Source organism: Etheostoma cragini, chromosome 3 (genome assembly GCF_013103735.1).
Source record: "Etheostoma cragini isolate CJK2018 chromosome 3, CSU_Ecrag_1.0, whole genome shotgun sequence".
NCBI classification, from domain to species: Eukaryota; Metazoa; Chordata; class Actinopteri; order Perciformes; family Percidae; genus Etheostoma; species Etheostoma cragini.
The window spans coordinates 2,885,621-2,913,153 of NC_048409.1; the positions used below are offsets into that span (position 1 = coordinate 2,885,621).

General features: G+C 38.6%; 1 protein-coding gene and 1 long non-coding RNA gene across 2 annotated transcripts in view; one reads left to right on the forward strand and one right to left on the reverse strand.

Moving 5' to 3' along the window:
• lrfn1 (leucine rich repeat and fibronectin type III domain containing 1) overlaps positions 1-27,533 on the reverse strand; it is a 54,263-nt gene that overhangs the window by 12,885 nt on the left and 13,845 nt on the right. The window contains exon 2 of the mRNA XM_034867661.1: positions 13,818-13,931. The gene's annotated coding sequence lies outside the window, so the exon portion shown is untranslated. The remainder of the gene's footprint in view (positions 1-13,817; positions 13,932-27,533) is intronic.
• On the forward strand, positions 1,535-21,926 carry LOC117942267. The gene is made up of 3 exons (XR_004656104.1): positions 1,535-1,548; positions 16,512-16,513; positions 21,826-21,926. It is a non-coding gene; the product is annotated as an uncharacterized LOC117942267 (long non-coding RNA).

The following is a 27,533-nucleotide window of genomic DNA, read 5'->3' on the forward strand; positions in this document are numbered from 1 at the left end:
ATTTGATTCGATCCATTCATTATGACAAACATTCACTAGTTTCCACAATAAAACGTACTTGTTTAATCGTTTGAGTCTTTTTAGTGTCATTAGGTGTCATTAGTTATATTTAAGTATTTTCGGCATCTGGCCTGTATTCAAAAGTGAAAGGCAATGAGAGGAGAGAGAAGGGGAATGACATTTAATAAAGGTAACAGCTCATGAATGGAATCAAACCAGGGACATTGCAAAAATAGAATCTTATTCATTTCAGTGAGTAGGCAACCACAACACGCCAGTGTGAGTCATTCTTCTAAGACAAAATTACAAAAATGTAGACATGTTCTGGTTTTCTATGGACGTAAACCTAACCCTCATGTTGTCCTCGGGTCAAATTGACCCGTTTTACTATATCAATGTTGCTTTTAATTCCCCAGAATAACATGATTGATTCCACACAACGCTCTTTGGCAAGTACAAATCTGTACTTTCATTATTTTGGCGTGTCCTATTCAATTTTATAGCAATTGAAAAAAACAAAATAGTTTCTAAATAGTATTGAGTAAAAGTTGACATATTCCAGTCCTATTATCCATTAACATCCATTCCTTTAAGAGAATTCCTAATTTCTGCTTTTCTCACTAAAACATTAGGTATAATTTCTTATAAATGAGGTTCATTGACCATAAATTCCAAAGATAACTGTGAAACTTAAGTTAGTAAGTTAGCGTTATGTAGTGTTGAAAACGTCAACAAATTGACAAACATTGAAAATATGGACAAAAACATAAGAAAAAGTTTAAAACATCGATAAAAAGCATCAAGAAAGGTGTAGATTTTCAATTTTGAAGGAAAGACAACACAAAAGGTTAATCCTAAGCTTCTGGAACATTATGATGGGCATTCCTACTATTTTACACACAAACAATTATAGATTAATCAGAAAAATAATCAGCAGTTTAATTAAAGATGGAAATAATTGTTGGTGACAGCCCCAGATTAAAGTTACAGTAAAAGTAAGCTTTTAAATTTTAGAGTGACATTTAAAAGAATGGTCGAACACAAACAATGACAGAGTCTGTCCTTACTAAAGAACAACATCTGGCCAGAGCCGGTGCATTGTGGGAATGTTATCTGGACATGACTTTGTCAGGAAAACCGTGAACGCCAATTAGACAGCGCAGGCAGTGGACTGGCAGCTGCCCTTGTGTGACTCTTGTCAGGATGCAGGCATAATTATTGACAGCCTGAGTTCATCAGAGTCAGCTCCATCTCCACCAGTGGATGTCTTAACCGAGGCTCCGCAGCCCCGGGGACTTCTGGTCGCATCTCATCAAGGGGGATGTGGTGTATCATCGTAAACAGGGGGAGCATTTGCATATTATAATTATGTCTGCGTGCAAAGACAGTCTTCTCAATTACATTCCATTTAAAACTTTCAGTGAGGAAGAATTGAGAAGCACAAACTATCACAGCTCCATAAACTTTCATTATAAGAGCTTCCCTAAACAAGACTGAGAACATTAGGATTACATTGGTGCTGCGTAACTACAGTCATGCACGCCACTTGTTGATTGAACACTTGAGGTGATTGATTTTTACCCTTTGCCTCCTACCTGTTCTTTTTCATTTGAAAACCACCCCTCACAGACGTAATCAACACTAAATATGTTGTTGTTTTCTAATGAAGCTTTTCAAATAAATAAAAAAAAACCCAACAAATGCAGATTATCAGGTTTGGTGCGACAAAATCTCGCTCAACTGTATATGTGAATGTGCAGTTGAATGACAATAAAGTCTGTCTACGTCTGAATCATTTTTAGAAGTGCTTTTCAAAAATGTCCCCTTGAATATGACCTGCTGTTTGACAAGTGACAAGTACTTGCAAGTAAAAAGGAAAAAATCATGGGAGGTATTGGCGGACATATCTGTGATAAATTTTAGATTTAGCTACTGTAATATCTACTGTAATATCTACTGTAATATCTACGCAGATTAGCCTTAGAGAAGGAAATCTTCGACATCTGGTCAAATTTACTGCAATTAATCTGCCAATTTCTTAATTGATTAATCAATCAATTGTCTTTAAAATAAACAATTGTGAAAAATTCCCATCAATTTCTCCATCAACCATCACAGAAGACGAAGAAAACCAGAAACTAGTCACATTTGAGAAGCCTTAACCAGCAGAAATTAGTTGGATTCAAACAATTGACAATCATTTAAGGATGTCTTTACATCTGACAATCTTCGAAAATAACCAATATAATACAATGTTCCCTAACTTTTACAGACCACTTAAATAATCAACAGGGGGAATTATCTTGATTTACATGAATGCCATTTGAGTGCTTTTCTATGTCAAGTGATTGTGTTGCTTGCTTTGGGGCATGTTTAGGTCTTTCATTTTTACAGGACAGATGAAGACATGAAAGGGGAGATAGAGGGAGAATGACATGCAGTAAAGGGCCGCAGGTCGGAGTCAAACCCATGGCCGCTGTGTAAACCTCTATATATGGGCGCCTACTCTACCAACTGAGCTAACCTGGCCTCACACACTACATTTCTGCACTGAATCCTGATAACTACATCCCATGAATTATTCACTGAAATAGTCTCACTAATTATGAGCACCATATGATGCATAAAACAAATATTAGATATGGTGCCGTTCAAGTCAATCCACTTTATGCACAAATTACCTCCACAACTGATTCCCCCCCCCCCCCCCCCCCCCCCCCCCAAAAAAAAAAAACTAAACCTCTGGCTGCAGTCCATCTGTTAGCTGTCCCAATTAATAGAATACATAGGTCAATGCACTGCCGAGTGGTTTCCAATGGGTGTTTGCCTGGTTTGGATCTGCTGTGAGAGGTTTTGCAGAGCTTCCTACACAGTGAGGAGGCGGGCCTTTTTCAAGTTCACACTTTGGTTTGAGGACACTGTGGCAATTATGATAAAGATTTAGAAGTATAAAAGTCAAAGTACTCACTATGCAGCTCTGTGGGTGTTCTCTTTATATGCTCATCCTAGGTTCTTAAAATCATCACCTGCAAACTAACGACAGCTTCCAAAGAAATGTGGTGAAGTAAAAAGTATGCAATATTTCCCTCAGGAATGAAGTGGAGTAGAAAAAGTCAAATAAATAACATGTTAAGAGTGTGAAGATGCAAATTAAGCCTTGTGTTGTCTTCCTATGTCAAATTTGAAAGTCAACACTTTTGTTGATGCTTTTTAAACAATTTTTTTACCTTTTCTTACCTTTTTGTCCCTTTTTTTCAACATTATGTTCAATGTTTGTCTTTTTTTGACGTTGTCAACACTACGTATCACTAACTTATTAACTTTAGTTTTACAAATATTTTTGGGATTTATGGTCAATAAACCTCATTTATAGGAAATTATTCCTAATGTTTGAGTTAGAAAAGCACAACTTAGGAATTATTTTGACTAAAATTAAAGGAATGTATACTGATGGATAATCACAGACTGGAATATGCCAACTTTTACTCAATTCTATTTCAAAACCACTTCAATTTATTTTCCCCAAATTCTATAAAATTGAATAAGACACCCCAAAATTAATGAAAGTAGAGTTTTGTACTTGCCAAAAGAGCGTTTTAAGCGGTATTAAAAAGAATATTGATATAGGAAAAAGGGTCAATTTGACAGCACAAGGGTTAAAGGGGCTGTATTCAAAATACTGAATAAAGTGGGCTCGGATTGCTTCCACACGGCTCTCACAGACCGTTACCCTAATTCATAACAGGTTTTGTCACGGGCACATGCAATAACATCTACGCGTATTAAATTTAAAATTAAAGAACAGAGAATCTCAACACAGAGAGGGAGTGCGCAGCCATTACTATGTATGTCCTATCATAGCAATATGTGTTTGCTGCTATTTTAATGTTCTATATGTCTAGTAAGGCACCTTTAATAAAGTACTTCATTAACACACACTTTCCACCACTGAATGATGTGAATACCCTGTTAACGAAGGGGACAAACCAAATACACAATTTATTTACTGACTCCAAAACACTGAATCTGTGTCTTTAAAACGTAACAACCAAACGATGTCCTGACATCAATAAGTTTCTCAACAAGAAACAGTGTGGTTATTGCTTTGTCGCAGTCTCACTGACACATTCCAAGAGATTGCTGAAGTACAGTTGACATATTTGTCAAAAAAACAAGAAACAAAAAGCACAGACAAACAAACCAGCCATGATAGAAGCAGAAGCTGCTAACAATACAATACGAGGACAGACGGTGATTGTGAATGACATCCAGCTTATGGGATTTCTATTTCTAGGCTGATTCATGTAGAAATGCAGTGACAAGAATTGATGATTTACAAACATTGCAGGAGCATGATAGTCTCTATATGTAGCTTCTGCATGTCCCACGAGCTGAAGGTTTTCACTCATTGTTTGTCCTCTACATTTACCATTTTATCCATGGACTTTTTTTGATTCAGACTTGTTATTTTGGCACAGCGGCTCCATGCCCTCCTCGCTTTGTGCTGACGAGCTGAATAGACCCTCTGAATTGATGCTTTGTGGTGTAACTTTGTGCTACAGTGATGCTAAGGAATTCAGACTTGGTTTCAAATCCTCCTCCCAGGGCTCCTATACTGCATTGATCCTGCTCTTGCAAGGTATTATACATGCCTATTGTGTGCTCCACTGCCACAGCACACTCGAGCTAAGAGCCGATTTACACAGGAGAGAAAATGTAGCTGATGGCTGAACTTTAAACCTTTTCTTGGTTTAAAAATACCGTTTTCATTTTACAACAAGTTATGCTAAGCATTAGTGCTGTCAAACGATTAAAATATTTATTCGCGATTAATCGCATTCATTTCATAATCACATTTTTACACTATTCTAAATGCCCCTTGATTTCTTTCTGTCCCAATACTTTTTTTCTCATTTTATATTCTTATCAACATAGAGAAGTTGATTGGCTTGCTTTGTGCAAATGTTTTTTGTTTTTATTGAAAACAACATTGGCATACAGCCTACTGTAGTGTTCAAGAACCCCCCCAAGAAGGCAACAAGGGTTCTACATAACGGTGACTGCACCTTTTAGGATAAAGGTACTGAAATTTACAGTACGTCAATGTTGGGTTTTTAATCACGGTAATGACACAGCTCTAGGAATGGCTACCTCTGTACTGTGGTGAATTATTGCATGGATTGCAATACAATTTTGTTCAATCTATCGTGGTCACCAGAAGATGAATCCTAAGTGACTCTTGTGATCCCCAAACTTTTTTTGGGGGGCAACCAGCCGTGAACGTTTTTACTTATCCAGTAAAACGTATGCACAATGGATTGGGACATGGTACACATGTTTTCCATTCAACCGATCCTCATAACTTAAGTGATCTTTGGCATTGTCCTCTAGTGCCACCATGAGGTTCACATTTGTGGTCATGAAATTTAGAACAGAGGTTCATGTCCCCCTCAAAATTAATTCTAATAACTTTTGGGATACCTGCAAAACGAATGACATTTGCACCACAACTGCTTGCTAAACTAAACTAAGATGGTTAACCTGGTAAACATTACACCAGATAATTGTACTACCATTATGAGCATATTAGCATGCTGATGTTAGCACTTAGCTCATAACACCACTTGGCCTAAGTGCAGCCTCTCAGAGCTGCTTGCATGGCTGCAAGCATGGCCTAATCTTGTTAAGCTAGTGCATTGTGTTGCTTTCCGACCAGACTCCACTAAACGTAGATGACCCCATTCATCATTTTGTTTCTTAAGTCAAATACAAAGTAAATACCCAGTATGTACCTTCTCCTTTATGACTAACATATCATCTAATTAACAAAAAGATTGAGATTTATTACCAATGGGATCCACATGAATGAATCCACAGTAGGAACTGGACTCTATAATGAAAAACTCACACGGCCCTAATTGATATAGAAGACTAGTGGCCGAAATTCACTCAAGGCTGTAATGCTTATGATTGTTTGTTACAACCTCAGAACGAGGCAGCTATGACTGCATGATTCACTTAGTGCATACAAATAATGGACGAAACTGCTTCAATTGGACACACTTCATAGGAAGGCTTGTTCTAAGCAGGTTTAGGCAGAACTTTTGTCAAACATTTATTGTGGGTATTATATTCATATATAAAATACAGGGCATCTGAGCTTCAATTATCCTATCTCTGTGCCAAATAAAGCACCTTGCAATTTCAATATATACAGTAGACAGTGGCAGTGGGGCAGTAAACACACATACGGTGTGGATTTATCTACAGTTGGCTTTGTACCAAGAGAATAAAGTGAATTAAAGTCAACAATGCCTGTGTCCAATAACATAATTCTATCTCCAAGAACCTGTCATTATGTACCAGTCCCTTTACTTGTTTACTGTGACAAAAAAACAAAACATTCCTATTCTGTGCACCAGTTGCTTTTGCAAAACTGTTGCTTTTGTAAAAGCATTCGCATATTTGCATTTTTCTATTTGCACGTTTTGAATCATCATGATCTTGTTTTATTTTTGTTCGGATATATCATGAAGAAGGGGACTCATGATGGTCTTTTCTCATGTTCTTTGAGTGTGATCCTTAAGCTTTCACACCATAATACTTTTGGTTTACTTCAACCTGGGGTATTTCCATACAGTCTATGGGTATTTCCCATAAATGTGGCTATTGTGGCTCTGGGTTGTGCTAACTTGCTGCACTCGCCACCTACTTTCTAGACATCTGTAAAAACAAGGGCTTGCTCGTATATCACAGCAAGCTGCAGAAGCCTCTTATAACTTCCCAAATGGTTTTGTACATTCATAATATAATTCATAATGTCATTTTTACATTCTAAAATAACGCTTGTCTCGGAGTCCAACTGAAATTAAACACAGAATAAGGATGCCTAGAGCTACATCTGGGGCAACTTGCTGGCTGGCCCAATAACTCTGTATATTAATTAGCTGGTTTGTTTATATGTGTGATGCTAACTTTATTATCAGTTGACTGTCTCAGAGAAAAATGTTTGAAATGATTAATGTAAAATCCATGTTTATTTAAGAAGCTTGCCAGGAGAAATATGTTGTTTGTGAGAGTCCTCGTTTCCCCGAAACTTTATAAAGCAAATTGCAAGTGCAAAGATATCACAACCCATGGAGCCACAATAGCCACGCCAAGTAATACGCCAAGTTGAAATAAACTGGAATTATTTTTTAGCTACTAACACATTCAAGTCAAACACAGTTATGGTCACATTCAGTGGTTCTCACCAAAACCCATTGTGTATATCCTTGAGATCTAATAACCAAGCTTCTTATCTCTAAGTGTAGCTCCTATGGCGCCATTTTAAGCCATCACCCGCCGTGAGCATTCCATTGACCACCATTAATTTTAATGTCACTTTGACAGTGAATAACTTTACATTTGAACCGTTTAAAGACTCTAATTGTCCGTTGTTTATTTAGTAATTAGCCTGTCTCTATGTTAATGTTAACTATCATGTTAGTTAGCAGTAATTAGCCTGTGTCTATGATAATGTTAACTATCATGTTAGTTAGCAGTAATTAGCCTGTGTCTATGATAATGTTAACTATCATGTTAGTTAGCAGTAATTAGCCTTACCTATGTTAATGTTAACTATCATGTTAGTAAGCAGTAATTAGCCTTACCTATGTTAATGTTAAATAGCATGTTAGTTAGCAGTAATTAGCCTGTGCCTATGTTAATGTTGACTATCATGTTAATTAGCAATAAAATTAGCCTGTGCCTATGTTCATGTTAACTAGCATGTTAGTTAGCAGTAATTAGCCTCTACCTATGTTAATGTTAACTAGCATGTTAGTTAGCAGAAATTAGCCTGTGCCTATGTTATCCCCTAACATACAGTATACCTACCTCTCCGTCTCTGCTGATTGGGAATGATTGAGATTTCTCTTGGATCAGCTACCAGAAGACTTTCAGACACGTTGCTCATGTCACATCTACGTCTTCAAGCTCAGTTGGAGGCCGCGCAGTAACGCTCAGCCATCACCGGAAAAGAGCTTCTAATAGACTTCACTGGTCTCCATCCAGAACAACGGGATCTGTAGGTCCATGTCTTTAACGGTCTATGCTAATAACATGTTAAATGTATTTATCTCCCCAGTAAAACATTTGCAGAGCCAATTTTTGAGTTGCCTTTAGCACATACACAAGATACTAACAACATGGTGACCCACTCTTGACCCTCTTGAAATTGCACTGTAGTGTTAGTGTCTTACTGTTGGGTAAGTTTACCCGACCGTTCTGTAACGTTTCCTCATAAATAACAATAACAAGCTTACTAAACAACTGTTTCCATATAACATGCATGATACCAACTTACAGTTCACAATGAGTAAAAAAAAAAGAAGCAAAAATCCAGGAAAAATCCAATTATGGTGCTTTTATCTACAAGCCATGTCTGCCAGGTTCAAACACAAGTCACAGATTATTTTTTCGGGTATTTTAGGCCGTTATTTCCATAAAACAGATGTAGACATGAAAGGGGAGAGAGGGGGGAATGACATTCTGCGTCTAGGAGTAAACCTTTATATATATATATATATATATATATATATATATGCGCCTGCTCTGCCAACTGAGCTAACACAACCACAAGTCATGTATAAAGAGTCTGATGTGCATAATGTTCTAACTTAATTAGATCCATATTTGCTATTTCTGCCTCCAAATACATTTGTTTTAGGGAAACCAGGTCAATGTATTAAATCCATGACATATCAGTATGATTAGTAATTATGTGACTGTGACGGCAGACAAGCTCATCCTGCACTTTGTAAGTCCCTAGTCACAAACCTGTCAGGCTTGTTATTTGAGACTGAAAGGCATATTTAGCTCACTCTTATCAGTCACGTAATTATTATTATTATTTTTTTAATCTATTTATCTTTTCATAGCTGTGCACAAAGTTAATATAGTTCAATCCTTGTGAAACTGTCCATTTCACTTGTTCTAAAATGGTTATTCAGTGTTACAAAAAAAGGGATTAACTGCTGTGTAAAATTGTTGACGTCTTACAAAGTTGCCAAAGGAAATACAATTGATTAAAACTGGTCTTCACGATACTTAGCCTTTGCCTGAGTTGTATTTAGGGAACTGTTTATATAGTGTTTAACCTTGGAAATATTATACTGTAACTACAATATAATAAAAGGTTAAGGTATACTGACTGAAATAATTGCACTGGCCGGTGTTAATTGAAACATTAAATACTGCACATGTAGTGACTTTACCACCAGCTACAGGAAGTTTATTATGGTTTATCGTGCTTGTGGCTGTACAATAAATAATTAGTTCACAACCCATTTGACGGAGGCATTATCAGGAATTATTTTCTGTCTCTAGTTAATTAGTATATATGATAAATTAGCTGCTGAACCAAATTGCAGTCCAAAAACTGTCAAGTTAGGAACAAATTAAGCCTGAAAAATGAGGACATCAGAGAACATTCAGTGACACTGAGCGCGAGAGTGCTTTTTTGGTTTGGTTCCCGTCAATCGAGAGAAAATGTGAATTTAATTCAAAAAGCCTACACCAAGCATTGTCTACATATTCAACGCCACCCGAATGAATGCTGCTGCCAAATTCAATGCAGGTGCATTCAGTTCAGAAAATGGCTTGTAAACAAAACCGCTGCTTTGGATTTGGAAAACTTTTTTATGATCAGTTCCCTAGGTTTGATGTCTGATCTAAAGCAGAGAGGGCAGCTCGGTACCTAGTGTGCTTTTGTCTTTTGGTTTAATCCTCTGCCATGGCCCTCTCTCGTGTATTTTTGCAGTGTTTGCGTGGGTTTTCTCCAGGTGCATGACCTTTCATCTAATTAATTACAAGGAAATGAACATATCACTTGCTAATTAGCAGGATGCATAACAGAGGGTATGGTCTTTTAGAAAGACGGATGTTGTATTTGTTTCATGTATTCTGTCTGTTTTCAAACGCTGCTCCAGACGGGCGCTGAGCATAGAGCACATAACACCATACCGAATGTGACTGGGATAGTTTTAAACACTACATTTCTATAATTTACTTCATGCATTACCACAGACAATAATCTTAGACAGCAGGGCAACCTGCTCAATACCATTATTTTAGTTTAATATAGCTCTGCCCAGGCAACTTGTACATAATACTACACCCAGGCAAGCTCATTGTGCTGCCAGGACCACTTATACCATCCCTACCTCATATGCAGCTCCTCCTCCTCACTCTTCTCTGCCTATGAGCCAATGCAAATTACAGTAACAGCTTGGACGTGAGTATAATCTCAAGCGGTGCGAGCTGGGCTCCGTGGCGAGGCATGCAGGCAGATGGAAGCAGAGACTCTGCCAGGCCTCTTTAGGGGCTCCCACTCTTTCTCCAGCATGCTAGACAATGAAGGAGCTGTGGCTCATAACCAGCTACTCGTCTGCCACTATCACACGGCCGACTCCCAAACAATGTATTTGGTAAATGATATGAAGGGAAGCGAGTTCCTGCCGTGGCCTCGTTTGGACCAGTGCACAGATGGACACCAACACTGGCCACTTTAAATCATGAGCCAGGGGGTAGAGACTTCAGGAAGGATTTTTGGACATGTATTGTGTGATGAAGGCATAAAAGGGGAGTGCAAAGGGTGCATTTCTGTATGTGTCTTTGCACAGCAGGTGGTAGAGGCTTTCCTTTGAGGTATGGTAGATATCTAAAGATAGCCCTTTATATAAACATCCTTTTCTATTTGCATTAAAGATCATATCTGCATTCAGTGAACATTAAAAAGTTTTAGAACACAATTCCAATGGGTTCACCTCTCCTTCCCAGACTGTAAATACATCAGCCATACATTATTCATGCAATATACACTACAAAGCACAGTTGATTGAGCTTAGTTGAGATACAGTATGCTGTAGGTCCGGGTTGTTATTTGTTTTAATCATTCAAATGGTTTTGCTTCTGTCTGTTTTTAATTAACTTGTATCTCTTAGTGCAGTAACTTCTGTCTGGAACGAGATACGACAGTTTGTCCTGCTCTGCACTTTGTGATGCCCTGCTGATCTCTGCGGCAGTGAATCGAATGATAGATGTAGAGAGGAGAACTGTGAGTAGGAACTTTTCCAGTGATGCTAATACCCTTTTTTTAGGTTAAGAGCTTACCTTTTACTGCAGTTAAAGTTGCATAGAAAATGAAATGCACCTTTTTATTTTGAATGAATGAGCTCCAGGCTTTTACAACCCACATGTGAGATTCTCTGTTTTGCTGTGGGAGAGAGACTTTTTTGTTATGCTCACAAACAGAAGTTGTGTTACTCTTGGCTATTAATGTAAATGGCTTCCTCAACTCAGAGGTGCTCCTAGTAACTAATGAGAATAATGCAATAAATCTGCACGTCAATGTGTCATTAAACATGGCCCTGAATTATTAATCTTGTGATTTAGCTCCGAGACAAACATATGTGCCTTGGATGAGTTCAAACAGCGCCCTCACCTCCCTGTATACATACTTCAGGCTACATAACAACAAATAGTACAAAGGAATATGATGTATGAAGAAATCAATAGATTGTGAGTCAGCCGTGTGTCAAGATGAGGCTGTTTAAGTGACTCAGCCTGCAATGTGTTTGCCAACCATGAGTGCATCTGCACTAACAAAAAGATGTTTAACTGAGGGAGAGAAAACGGAGAAAGGCACTCCCCTGGAGCTACGCATCTATTGTCTCTGAGTTGTGCTCGCATGCAGGTGTGTTTTATTTTAACACAAACTCTCTCCACTATCACTTGAAATAGCTCCAGCGACACCATGTCAAATTCACAAAGCCGTGGATGATAAGGAACGTGTTGTTTACAGTAATTTCTGTGGATGATTAGAGCTGCAGATTGAGAATATGATATGATATGATATCCTAACATGGCAACATGTGCCGTAAACCTAAAGGATACTCTGAGCTGCTACTCGACACCACCTGTCACTGCCTACAATACTTGGTATTCCAGGAAACACTGACAACCAGACTCAGATTGCTCTGACAGGAGAAGCTGGAACACAAGACAGGGGAGAGGAGGCTGTATATGCACAGTGTCGCCACTGGAATTTTGAATATGTGAGGATAATAATGTGACCTCCTCCTCACTCTCCCCTCAATCCCAGATTAAAAACATGAATTAACTACCTACTTACAAAGCGTCATTGTAGTACCATCATTTGAAACGAGCAGAGATGAACTAGTAGGAAATCCTGCTGTTACGCCTCTTATCGCCCTCAAACTTGACAGCCAGGATTAAACTACACTCCAAAGAACAGCTGGGCGCAGATGTCCAAAGAAAACATATAGGCCGGGACTGGTGTTCTTTTCCAAAACAAATTGCTATTATTTAACAGGAAGGGGTCAATTCAATTCTCATAACTGAACACTTAAAATGATTAGCTATTGGAATTAACTTTCTTTTGAAGGACGAAAACAGTGCAAGATGCCTCGCGGTGCACAAAATATTCAGTTATGCAGACTGCATGACTCTTGTAGATGCAGCTTGTTAGGCATACGACGAGGGGGAGGGGGAACACTGAAGGGAACAGCAGTTACGTTCATTTGGTAACACAAGCTGGCTAATTAGCATTGCCCTGCCATTCCATTTGAACCAGAGGAGGACAAGTGGGAGCCATCATATTTCTTTGCTCTCAGCACCATGTGATTCTCCTGTGAGCGCAGAAAACCACAGGGGCTCTGACCACACAGGGTCAAAGGTAGGTAATATGAACTCGCCTCCCACCCCCCTCTGTACCAGACCGCCCCAGGGGAATTACCCAGACCTTTTCTTCAAACTTCACCCTCAGCAAAATACAGCTACTAGCAGCACGCTGCATCAGGCACAGCGCCTGGATGTGGTGCAATGACATTTTCAGGATGCAGACTCACTCCAAGAACACCAGACAGATGTTAAGGGGGATACAGGTACCTACTAGACTTCTCATGCACACAATTACTCTCGGCTGACGGCACCCTGAAGACGCAGCACAGATCATTAACTCTATCCTCTCGTGTGCCGTGTTTTAATTAATAGTTTCATGCTATATATTGTATATAACGATTGAAACATGAAACTGCGTTTATGTACTGCCGAAGTGTTTTGAAGAGTTTTTTATGGCCCATTTCCGGTTAGTTAGAGATGCAGTCAATTACACAACGACTCCAGTTAGAACCTTTTGGAGCCACACATGGGTCAAATCATTTCAAAGAAAGTACGTCGAGACACGAGGTGCTAGATGGGTGGGGTCTGCCTTAAAGTCTATGTTTAGGTAGGGAAGTAATTATTCACAGAAGTGTATTTTTGTAGCCTCCTTACATTTTCTAGGGAAAAATCTCTCTTAACATATACTATCCATTATTGTCAAATGTAAAGCTGAGCAGGCTGTATATAATGTCCGTAAACCCCCTACTGTATGCATATAAAGTTACAACACATACAATATTTTGCTGTTTGTGACTCTGCAGACACTGAATGTTGTTGTCGATACACAGTATGCTTTAGTTTTTTTAGATGTACCTATGTACCTAACAAATAAAGGTGATTTTGATTTGACAAACTCTTATGGCTGTAAAAACATGTGCAGATTTGACCCAGTTCTGCTCCACACCTGTAGTTTCACTGTTTTTTCTGTAACAAATTCCCACCAGTGATCCACATTGTACTGCATCTTCAATCTGCTGATGCACCGCTACCAACACATCATTTCCAGTATACTTAGAGATGCCCCAGGTAAATGCAGAGTTGCAATTGGTCGCATTGAAAATGCAGTGACTTGGAAAATATGACAAACTCACCAGATATCAAGCCCCGGTCTCCATCCCAGTTTTCACATCAGCGTCCCGATCAGCTGGCGGGCAGAGTCAGAGCTGTGGCAGGCGACTCTCACTGGCGTCACAGGAAAACACCACCTAGAGGACAAGAAACATGTTTGGTCTTTTTGTTAGAATTAGGACCGCTAACAAGTTATGATGAGAAACTGGTGGAAGTCAGGAGAACAGTCTTTCCAGGAATGGACCACAGAGCTGGCAGAAGTAGCTTCATTCAAAAAAAATCTCTTCAACTCTATCACAGTTCTTCAACTCTAAGGACAGGACTGAGAAATATGTGGCGAAATGGGGGGATTACTTGCAGTACATTACTACTGTGGACAGATCTAGATCCAGATTGTTGACTGTACGACTGTAAGTTGGCTCCATTAGTGTATTTCTATTTATGTATTTCTATGTTATCTAAAATCTGATTTCTATTATGATTTTTTGGGTTTAAATGATTTTGATCATTAAAAACGGACACAAAAAATAATTAGGATGTCCGAGAGGGGTTAGCTAACTGCACTACAAAACCCTGCCGGAGGCGTGATTGCTTTTACACATATTGGGATGTTTATCACCAACTTCTAGACAGTATTCTAGTAAACGAGGCGACCTTCCTTAAAACACAAGAGAAGCAGTCATACATTGATAATCTCATTGACTAAGCTTGCTCCTTTTTCCACTTGGCAGCCTTGGCTGCGATATGAACGCTGATCTGATTATAAAACAACAGGAAAAAGGGTAAGCAGCAGGAGAGGCTTCAGCAAAACACAGTTAGAAACACCCGGACTATGAATGTGTGTCTTGTCATTAATATTTCACTGCATCATTGTAGCTAAAGCAGAACAAAGAGTAAAGGGAAGCATAATGAATAAAATATCATATTTTGACACAGCTTTGGAATGTATCTGTGCAAAACAAAGAACGGGAGACTCTTTCGCTCGTGATGAGATTTTGTGACTGGGAAAATAAAGTGATTAATGGGTGCAAATACAAATTACTGCACGCTTTAACATAAGGTAGTCGCCATGCACATATCTGATGAAGATGGATTAGGTTTTGTAACGCACCTAAGAGGCTGTTTTTACTTTCCTTTCATATTTTTGCTGTTTTTCTCAAGCGATTGGGAGGAGACTGCCAAGGTCATGGGCCTTCAGTTTCTCACTTGTCCCTAAAATTCAAAACAAGCTACATGACATGTCACAGCTTTGCCTGCAGTACAGCGGCACGCAACCCAAGAGAGATAACCATATCACTCAAATTTGTCTGCAGAGAGCCTTCATGTATTAAAAAAAAAACAGAATTCTCCACTCAGGTCCGTCTTCCAGCTCTACTGAACATCAATTTGTATTCGGAGAGGGACTTTAGACTTGTCACCTTCAGCTATTCATCCAGCCAATAAAGTATTTATGACGCAAGCTTTTGCTTTTTGATACGTCACTCCAATCCTGTTCAGTTCATCTCTAGCTGGAGTCAGTGCTGTCATGTCAGAGTTTAAGAAATGGGAAACAAAGTAAAAGGTTACTAGGTGTCAGACATTTTCACAGTCTATCATTTCACAGTCTATCACGCCATGCATACGAACTGCTCCTACTTGTTTATATATGGAAGGACTGCTTGATTATGGAAAAAAATATAATCACAATTTTTTCGGTCGATATTGAAATCACGTTAATTTAACACGATTACTTGTTGATTTCTGGTAAGATGTTGTAATTATTGAACTTAAAAAACAGTGGAAAAAGTAAAAAAAGTTTAAAAAAAACACATACAGTGTCTTGAGAAAGTGAACACACCCAGGCTAAAGATGATTAAAAAGAGGAATAAAAAAACATCTTTTGGATATTGATGTTAATGCCTTAATTCAAAAGATTCTGGAAAATCCAACCTTTTAAGGACACCAATTTTCTTTGTGAATGATTAATGTATTGTTAATAAATGAATAAATAAATGTTCTTCCTTAAAATACAGAGGGCATAAGTATACACCCCCCTATGTTAAATTCCCATAGAGGCAGGCACATTTTTTTTATTAAGGGCCGGTTATTTCATGGATCAGGATACTATGCATCCTGATAAAGTTCCATTGGCCTTTGGAATTAAAATGGCCCCCCCACATCATCACATACCCTTCCCCATACCTAGAGATTGGCATGGTTTTATTTCAGTTAGCTTAACAGCTGGTTTGATTCGCATTGAGAGATGAACTTATGAAAAGTTCCCCATGCCTATAATCAGAGATAATCAGAGCGTTGCTATGATCACAGCGGTAAACAATAGTGATGTCCGTGTGGGAATGTGTACTGCTCTACTTACAGCATAGAAGGAAGAAAGAAATAAAACATAGATGATGGGATGTTCCATGATAATGTTACAACAAAGTGTCATAAACATGCAGACAGTGCTGACATGTTTCAGCTTCATCAGAGTGGTCAGCCATGGCTGCTTTGAGCGGAAGTGAACACAAACAGAAGGGTCAGCTATCTCTTATTGTTTCATGTTATGGCGGCTCGTGCTTTTACCTCTCTATTTCTCATTCTATTTCTATCCAGGTCCTTATTTGGAGTTAAAAGACAGTGCCAGGCAACTTTGGCCAAAGGACAGACTGCGTCAAGTCATTATCCATCAGGGTGATTCCTTCCTATCTGGGCTACAGAGACAGTTGTTAGGGAGACAGTCGTCATCCTCCTGCGCTGCCAGCTTTGTTACTTAAAATAATCTGGTATGGCAACAGGGGTGGCTGAGACTTTTCTTTTTACCTCGATGAGGTTTTATTCTGTCTGTCGATCCACACAGAGTCTGCTTGATGTGTGTGGCGTCAAAAAAACACACATGATGCCAGTCAGGTTACTGAATGATTAAACACATTTGTTTCAATTGCTTTCATAAGAAAACAGCCTTGTCCTTGAAATTACCATTTGTAATCAACATACTGTATTGTCTTGAAAGATAAGCAGTATCAATATGTATTTTACGGGCTTAAAAACAGACTTTAATTAAAAAGTTATACATGTACCTGCAGTGAAAGCTTTATTTGTCCATATATAACAATTAGCTTGCTGAGAGAATAGCAGAGGTGAGGGGATATTTTTTTATTAGAATGTGAAAGTGAGATATCTGAAGCAAGCTTTCTTCCATCTCATGATGTGCTCGGAGATTTTCTTGTAAACTCTGCCTACAGCGAGTATCAGCAAAAGCGGATCAGAGCAACATTGATTTATTTAAAGATTGGAATAAAACAGAATTGCTATTTCATACTTTTTGTTTGAAGCGCACAAGATACATTAAAAAAGACAATGTGTGACTTATCTTTCTACTGGCTTAAAGTGTGTGTGTGTGTGTGTGTGTGTGTGTGTGGGGGGGGGGTATTTCTTTCCTTCTTAGATATCAGCTCAGGGAAAGCAGCAAAAGAAACATCGGCAAAAAACCTTTAGGCATCTCATTACATCACATCCTGCTGACCATCAAGGGAGACAAAACAAGCCTTGGAGCTGCAATCAATTATAGATTTGAGTAAATGCACTGATATTGGAGACAGCAGGCTTTCTTTGGGCTCCATTCTCCGGATATCGACAGAAGTGGTGGCAGTTCTGAGCTTATTGTCGGGGAAAGCAAGGACCCGCATCATTAGTAGACCACAGCAGTATGGCAAATTAATTCCACCATAGCCACAATGTGAGGAGGTTTTTTTGTATTCATTACACACTTAACTATTGCCTGAATGGAGTAAAGGTATGGGTGAGAATTAATTTTTTCAGCATGTACCTACTGTACAGTACTTTCCCTAACCACAGCGATCCCAGTGCCAAAGAAGACAAGCAGTAAAGTAGCCGCAACATGCTTATTAAAGGACGTTCTCGACACCATCATGACTCAGCAGTGGACTGTCGGAGCCACTCGTGTAGGAAACAGGAACGATGCCGTTCAGAGGTGTAGAGTAGCCTGATAGCAGTCATAACTGTGAGCTCAAATTCATCCTCAGCAGATCCACAAAACGGAACACCATAAGATCATTCCTCTTTTCCCCTGGCTTTACAGTCATATATTCCTCATGTCGGGACTTTGATTAACGACATGCTTCACACACTGGATCATATACGCTACATGGCAAGGTATCAATCATGGTGCATGTATTCATGGGTTTTCACCAGCTGTGTTGCTACAGTCAACGCCTAATTACATCTACCTAATAGAGGTGCATGAACAGCAAACCAAAACATATTGAAAATATGTCACTAAGTGTAGGGCTAATATGTTCAAATGCACTGAATATATCCAGTTGGATTTTTGATTGCAACATTATCAGTCAACTGGGGACAAAATCCACAAAAGTGAGGTGATTATTGAGGACGAGCAGCTGTTTTTTTGTCTGAGCTGCTTCCGCTAATCTAAAACTTCTTCAGACTCTAATGAACGCTCCCATCGCACCGGCGTGACTCGAACCGAGCAGAAATGAGACAAAATACTGTTTCCAGGAAAATTGCTTCTAGGAGCAGTTTGATTGAATAATTAGCTTTGTGTTAGCTTTTACAAACCTTTGGCATTAGAGGTCAAGAAAAGATGAATGGTGTGTGTATGTATGTGTGTTCCTCAGCCAATCAATACTCATGAATGCGGCGATGCTCGAGGGCAAGGTTACCAAGAGAGCACTGAAACTAAAAGGGTTGGGTTCACAAAAACGCATTCTCAGGAATAATTAAGGCTGGCTGTAGTATGGTTAGACTCCATCAGATGAGGCCGGTGGATCACATGTTGAAGTCCTCTGTAATGTATTAGCTGAAGGTGCACAAGCTTTTCAATGAGACTTCATCCTATCACTTCAACACGGGTTAATTTACAGGTCTAAACCAGCAATCGGATTTAGCCGACAAGTTGCCTCTTTGCACTACGCTTGGAACTCTGCAATGCACTTCAACCCCAGTGCAACTAGGGCTCCGGCTAATGATCAGTCTCATTATCCATTAATCTGTCAAGTGTTTATTTTCAATTATTTAATACATTTTCTAGCCTATACAGTAAATGGTCAGAAAATACGGAAAAAAGCATGACACAGTTTCTCAAAGCGACCAGTCCAAAACCAAAATATATTCATGGGGAACTGTACAGAAGTATAATTATGTAAATAATTAATATAATTGTTAATCACAAAGACTGTAATATGCTATAATGTAGTTGTAAGCAGATATAAGGATCTTCTTTAGTATCAACAATTAATAAGTGATTGACAATAATGTACACTTTATCAATCCCACAAGGGTAAATTACAATGTTATCACTCTGTTATTACACACATTACACACAGGCCTGAATTACACACACATGCTCAGTACCCATACATGCACTAAATGGAGCGATGTCAGAGTGCCCATGGAAAGGCGCCCTGAGCAGTTGGGTGTTTGGTGCCTTGCTCAAGAGCACCTCAGCAGTGCCCAGGAGGTGAACTGGCACCTCTCCAGCTACCAGTCCACCACCATGCTCGGGTCCGTGTGGGGATTGAACCAGCGACCCTCCGGTTCCCAACCACCCCCAAACAACACAGTTGTAATCATATTTCACAATATATGAAACACATGAACAAATCCCAACAGTATGTTATAAAGCATGTATTAACGGTCCAAATCCTTCACAGGCAGCTTTCAAACTGTGATGAATGTGTGTTAAACTCACAAAGAGGCTTTTAATGTTGAGCTTCAAGGTTTAGTCTTGTCCTTGGAAATAGTAATTTGACAAAATTGTTAAGCTTCCAGTCACATCTTGTGGCCTTCACCAGCGAAGGGAGTTTTCTCAATTGTCAGGGAAAGTGAAGAAGTATAGATAATTAAAGACTTAGTTTGGAGCTTGGAAAAAGAGAGGAATCAACTTTGCTTTGTTGTTGCAGGAAACAAACTCCTCGGCGGCTCTGTGCTTATTAACCTCCATAGTGTTTAACACTTTCCTGTCGCAGCGATAGAGGCAGCGATGTTTGGTGTTGACAGTAACTTTGGTAGGTGTCCTCTTTTAAGCTGCCAGCGTCTGTTTTAAATCATAATCCAATGTGGTAAACCCAGATTAAAGCCCACTGAAGCATCTTTTTGAAGTTCAAGTTCAAAGTTTAACTTTTGTAGATAAAAAAAAAAAGTCAAGCGCTATTTTGGCAGCCGACCAATGTCAAGCGGAGTAGCCAGACTTGTCGTTTTCATAACAACAAGAATAAAATGGAGTCAGAGCACAGCGAGGGACTGTATATGGTATGACCGGGGTCTCCCTGTACAGGGGACTTGCTTTGCTTTATGTAACATTAGCAGCACCACTCTCTCTCTATTCTTTCTCTCTCTCGCTCCACCGCTTTGTTTTATCTAACGTTAGCACCGCGCCACATTGCTCTACCAAGGATATTGTAGCAGTAGCTGTTGTTATATGAAGCTGCCCAGCTTCTTTTTTTCACTACAAAAGCACCTTAGACAATTTTTTCTTATAAAAAAAAAAATGCCGATCGTAGACGTAGCCATACAGGACGAGTCTGATAGAGGGTAACGTAGTTGTCCGCCACAGGGCAACGTTGGCTTCATTTTCTCCAAAATGAAGAAGATGGTTCACCAAAGTTATTACATTTCATTCACTGGGGACCATGAATATGTGTACCAAATGTCATGTGAATCCATTCCAGTAGTTATAAATAGTCAAGATATTTCTGATATATTTCAGTCTGGACCAACTTAATGTTATTTTTCAGGGAAATAATGAAAGAGTATCACCATCCAAGATGAAAGCTACAGCAACATGAAATATGAAAGAGTGATATTTAGGTCACTTAAAGTGAAACTGAGATGTTGTTTTGCACACTCTCTGCATTGTGAAATGTCTTTGAGATAATTCTGGCTCCAGTTTGAACCCTTCTGGACACGGACATGGTTTGAGGAACATAATCAGCCAAAATCTTGTAAAACAACGGAGTAGGTCATAGCTTACTGAACATCAAACATCCTAGTATGGTATTAATCCAAAGCAGCTGGCAATTGATGAATCATTTAATCCAAGATTGCAGCTAACATAAATAATAAAAGTAAATTTTGCTTTTAAGAGTGTTGACATTTTCATACTACAAAATACAAAAAGCATCATCAAGAGTACAAAGTACACTGGTTAGTCTCGTTTTTGTCCCCTTAGGAGAGAAGTTAATTTTTGTAAATATTATTTGGACAAAATGACAATCACTGACCCAACTGCTGGTGGTCAAGTTGCATCGTGGGTAATGTAGGTGCCAGGTTTTGACAAGGAAGACGAATGTGTGGAATGAAAATGACAATATCTTCTGTTCTGCTGCATCAATTTTGATACTTTACAATGTTTAGGCAGAAAGGTAGAGTACTCTTTTAATTATGGTCTTGCATGTAAGCATAACCATTCTCCATGACAAAACAATTCTTTGTCTTATATGAAAATAAATAAATAATCAAGCTATATTTTTGCTTAAGAACAAATTGCTCACTAGGATAAGATTTCACACTTCTCTAGTTCCCAAAGAACTGTTTCACAATGTGTTTCCACCAATTATGTAATCAGTGTTTTTAACTTTCTTGCGTTTATGTCCCTTTTCTTCAACCAATTTTTTAAATGTTTGTCACTTTTTTTTTTTTTTTACCTTTAACACTACGTAACACTAATTTATTACCTTCACAGTTGTTTTGGTAATTTATGGTCAACAAACCTCCTTTATAGGAAATTACACCTACTGTTTGAGTTATAAAAGCAGAAATTAGGAATGGTTGCGACTAAATTAAAGAAATGTATGTTGATGGATAATCACATACTGGAATATGTCAACTTTACTCCATACTATTCAAAATCACTTCAATTTTTCTCCAAATGCTATAAAATTGAATAAGACTTGTCAGATTTGTGCTTGCCAAAGAGCGTTGTGTGGAATCAATCATGTTATTTTGGGTAGTTCAATTACTTTTGGAAAATTGAAATAGGAAAACGGGTCAATTTGACCCAAGGACAACATGAAGGTTAAGCCAAGTGGTGTGTTATCTGTACACATTTTTAGCTATCCACGTGTATGTCTACTGTATACAGCAGGCGTACACATACACGCCACTTTACTCGCCGTGTTATCGCAAGAAGAACCTGTTATCGCTAGAAGAAAGATACAGTTGATTTTAGTCCAAGAACCGGATAGGCTTTAGTAAAAGAAGAGAACGGTTGAGTTCAAGAAAAGAAGAACGGGGTCTGTTGAGTTTAGGAAACGTGACACGCATGTTGTTTTAGGAAACAAAGAAATAAATAACTGACAGTTGAGTTTAGGAAAAGTGACACTCAGGACACAAAAGAAACATGACACGCGGGACAAGATCCCCGGTCTCCTGGGTGAAAACCCTGTGTACCCACCATCTTGGCCAACATCCCTACGTGGATTTTCGTGCTTTCATGCTACGCCGTGGTTTCACACACAATCACAAGGTAATATGAGTCAATGGAGGCCAAACAGCATTGATATACATGCTAAAAAGAGAGTATTCACCTTGATAACACATGGCAAACTTATTGGCGTGTCATACATACAGTATGTTTTGTTGTGAGACCAGTCGGAATCTTAACCCTATGTGTACAGGTTTTGGCGCCATTATCAGACTGCATGGCGTAGTTTATAGAAATGTTCAGTGGTTTCAGTTGACACTTCAAAAGGTAAACCTATTATGAGGGCCCAGGTAGCTGATAAGAAGCAGAGTCTACACATGTGAGCAAACATATGGACATGAGATTAATACAAACGGCATAGTATTGCCAAGTATTATACCGTTAGCATGCTGCGTCATTCTAGTAATTTTGACACTTTGATGATTTTGTGCAGCCATAATCAGAAAAGACAGATCTAATGCACTAAATGAAGGCTTTACAACTACCTCTCCTGCCCCATTGAGCTTCAACCTGAGAATGTAAATCAGCTTCATGAAAACCAAGTGATTTCATGGTTCACTGTCTGCTACATAAGCATACACTCTGCAGTTTCCATGAAAATGTATTACAGAGGGGGAGCGGGGTATACATAGGCATTTTATCTAAATCCGTAACGGTTTTACATCTTTTACATCTATAGCACCTATCTATCTGCAGCACCAGAGTTTGCTGCATTATACTCTTTAGGGTTCATTTAAAAACTCAGAGGAACTCAAGTAACTTTTTGCACACAGCCATATATCATGTGATATTATGCCATCAGTATTTACACTATGTGGAAAAGACATGGTGCTCTTGTTGGAAATTTAAGCATGAAGATTACAAGGGCTTAGTACGACAAGTATTAGCATATCCTGTTACATAGAGGCTTCTAAGCAGGGTTATGAGCGAGTAATAAAGCTGCCTTTAGCTGGTTGAATGCTTTTTTATTTTTTTTTAAATTAATTGAATCTATCTATCTATCTATCTAGACATATATATCTATATAGATATATATATCTATATAGATATATATAGATATATATATGCATAGATGTATTTATATAAATAGATATATACAGTGTTTATATATCTATATATAGATATAGATATATACTATATAAATAAATACATATACTGTGTATATATACAGTATATATAATACTGTGTATATATATATATACACACACATATATACACACATATGTACATGTATACACACATACATATATATGTGCATACAGTACACATATATAGTACATTTGCATATATACATATACAGTATATAAACATTTAGATATACATATTGTATATACTACATATATATGTAATATTTATATATAAAAAATATTGGCACCTTGGCTGTAAATTTCATTGTTAAGATCAATGATTTAGAGGCAAGAGATTTAAAGGCTGAAGAAAAATAAACAGCTTTTATTATTTTTACAATCCCCTCTCCCCCAATAAACCCCCCAAAACCATTTCACCGAGCCCCAAGCACGAGCCTAATTTGCTAAATGAATGTGACAACTTGTCTGTAAACATGAGCTGGGACTAACTATGAATCACGCTGGCTAGCCAGATATTTTTCCTTATTTACCATCTGCAAATAATGTCAGAGTTGTTCCCATGCGCTGCCAGAGCTGTCACTTTGATAGGTTGTGGAGGTGGTGGTGCAGCAGTCACCAACAAAACAGGTTAAAAAAACAAGTGCTCTTCATTTTCCTTCCATGAAAACATGCAAATTCTCTCCAGGCTGGTAAATACTCAGGCTTCTGTAATTTGTGTTTCATTCTGGAATTTATTGAAAACTGTAACCGGATTTGTCTGTCAAGACAAGATTCAGGATGAAGAGCCCAAACAGGAGAGAAGAGGTTTGATACAATTGTTTCCAATATGTCAAAGGAGGAAGACAGGGAGCTCATCTGATTTCCTCAGCTGGCTCTCATTTCACTGGTGCTGATCCCAAAAAGTAATTTCTTTCATTTGTCTTATTGGATTTCCTTTAACACAAATTAAATCTAGAAGAACACTGTGAAGGCTCAGTCACATTCAGCAGCGGTTGAGTTGTGCTTCCCAAAAGTATTTAATTTCATATAAAAATATCTTTTTGGTCGCAGAAGTCTAGGTTTAACAGTGACGGGTTGTTTCATATATTTCATATTGACATTTAGCATTTCTGTCTTGATCGTTACCTGTGTCCAGACTTGGCATTGTACTAAAGGCCGAGCATTTGCTCAGAACTCATATGGATTAAAAAGCGAGCTCATATATTGAGCTATGGCTTTTTTGAGTGTCCACCACTTTGGTTGTAATAAAATTCTGTTTCTTTCCAGTTGAATTGTGATGCCGTTATTAGTTTTATGACTTTTCCTCTAGTAACATCAGGTTTATGTCTGGATCCGAGCTGTACTTTGAGTTTAAAGCTAATAGCAATCAGCAGCTGTAGCCCGAAATGCCTTCGGAAGCAATTGGATAGACCTACGACCAATCAGAGCGACAAAACACGTGGCGCTGATTGACGGATACATGTAAATACACTACAGTGTGCAGTGATGAGCCGTGATGGGGTTTCATCAATATGGCTGTGAACAAGTGTTTTTTTTCCGCCATAGTAACAAACCTGTCCCATCTGAGGTGTCAGATTGTGATTGGCCCGGCCAGTATCTGTCTGAACGGAAGGGGGACTAGACGTATCTTCCAGAGCAAATAAAACACGAGCTCGGAGTTATGTCTGGTTCGCAGGCTAGCAGACAATTAGTCTTGTTAAATGATACAGAGATAATGTTAATGTTTCCCTGTGTCCCTTTTTGTGCCGTACAGATATAAATGTACATTCTTTTTTCTCCTCCAACCTTGTCTCCTCGAAATTATGATTATATAACACTAATTGGGTCATTTTTCAGGGAAATGGATATTTGGATAAATAAACCCTTAGTTGCACTGTGACTCTTCTGCCTGCTGGGACCCTCACAAACACAGTTTTAGTTCAACTAATGACATGGAACTTAGGAGGGAAAACTTCTTGGAGGTTTCTTCAAAGTCTCACTAAACTAGGGTAACCAGATCAGAATCGGGATGAGACGAGAGGACGGGGGTGGAGACACTGAATATTAAAACGGATGTATCATTTTTATCACTCTGTTATGTAAACCCGAAAGTACAAATACAAAAATCATTAAAATCATGAACACAAGTGTCATTGCGAAACAAATACTGTACAGTTGTGCGGTTAGTTACCGTGAGGAAAATAAGCATTTGAACACCCTGCTATTTGCAGCTGTTTCATACAAATAAATAGTTACAAAATCATACATTGCGATTTCTGGATTTTTTTTTTTTAGATTATGTCTCCCACAGTGGACACAAATTTCCAACCCTCCATGATTTCTAAGTGGGAGAACTTGCAAAATAGCAAGGTGTTCAAATACTTATTTTCCTCACTGTATGTGTAGTTTGCTGCTAGCATGCAGCCTGACGTCTGACTCCCCGTTGAATTTGTGATGGGGATTTTCATCTTTTGCAAATTCAAGGTTTTTTTATATTCAAACTGTAAATAAGCTGCCAAGGGATGAATAAATCTTGATCTGCTTAAACTTTAAAATATGTTAATTTACAGGAAGTGTGAATATTTGGAATTGGAAATGACTGAAATACAAAGTGAATTTTCGCTGGTCTCTTAAGCATATTACATATTCCTGGAGCTGAATTGGCTTCCATGTTGTCTACTCCATGCACTTGGGCCCATTTATCTCTGTATGTATTATTGATATACCTGGGAGATAATGTTACAACAAGGTCTTTGGGATCCATCCAGCTCAGACGGATAGCTGTTTTTTCAGGACTCCTCTTGGTGCATTTGACAGTAAACATATGTACACTGTTTGCTTGCCTGAGCCAGCCATCTATAATAGATATGGAGTTGTGTAGGGTGGAAAAAAGTCACCACTGGTGAGATACTGGGACTCTATAAAATGTTAAAATTGGCCTCTTCAAATACGCTCATCATTCCCCATGAATAATATCCAGAGCTTTGAATCTAAAAATGTTAATCGCTCTCTTTCTGCCTTTACCGATTTTAAAGTGCAATGAGAATGTCTTTCTTAAATGTATATGTCACTGTGGAGCTCTTCTCTTTTATAGTGTGCTTCAGTCAGTCAGTATTTCATAACCTGGACCAAGTCTTTAAAATAAGTGGTGCAGTGACCTGCTACGCCCCGCTACACCCTGCGATCCCTGCTACGCCATGAACTACTACAATTACTATCTCTAGTCATAGTTCCATTACACTTTCTATATATACGGCCTAAAAAGCCATACCTCCGACATAGAAAAAAGGCCAATCGATCCAACTATGCATGAAACCGTAGTCGGTTGTATGGCTTTTTGGCTGCAGCTCTTCCATGAAGACCACTTCTGGCCAGACTTCTTCTCCAGACAGTAGATGGTGTGCCCGGGTCCCACAGGTCTCTGTCAGTTCTGAGCGGATGTCCCTGATGGACATCTTCCCATTTCTAAGGGAAATAAGCTTGATGTGTTTTTCATCTGCTGCACTAGGTTTCCTTGTAAAGGGTAGTAACACCAAATATTTATTTTCTTTAAAGATTATTTTTTGGGGCTCTTTATCTCGTTGTTACAGTGCATAGACTGGAAAGGGAGAGAGAGAGAGATGGGGGATGACACAGCAAAGGGCTGCAGGTCGGACCCGAACCCTGCGCCATTGCAGGACTCAGCGAAACGCGGGGCAAACGCTCCAAATGGGTGAGCCAGAGGCCCCCCTGGTAACACCAAATACTGATTTAGATTTTTCTTATGTTTTCTCACTTTGTATTTTGAAAATTGATACACAATAAATTATTTAAAGGTAGGCATGGGGGACTTTCCATGAGATTATCTCAATGCAAATCAAACCAGCTATTAGGCTAACTGAAATAAAACAATGCTAATCTCTGGGTATGTTGAAGAGTATGTGATAATGTGGGGAGGGGGGGGGGGGGGTATTTTAATTCCATTGAATTGATACATTATCAGGATGCATAGTATCCTGATCCATGACATAACTGGCCTTTAAAAAGAAAACTCTGCCTGCCTCTATGGGAATTTAACATAGGGGTGTGTATACTTATGCCCTCTGTATTTTAAGGAAGAACATTTATTTATTTACAATACATTATTCATTCACAAAGAAAATTCGTCTCCTTACAAGGTTGGATTTTCCTAATTTTTTTGAATTAAGGCATTAAGATCAATTTCCAAAAGATGTTTTTTTATTCCTCTTTTT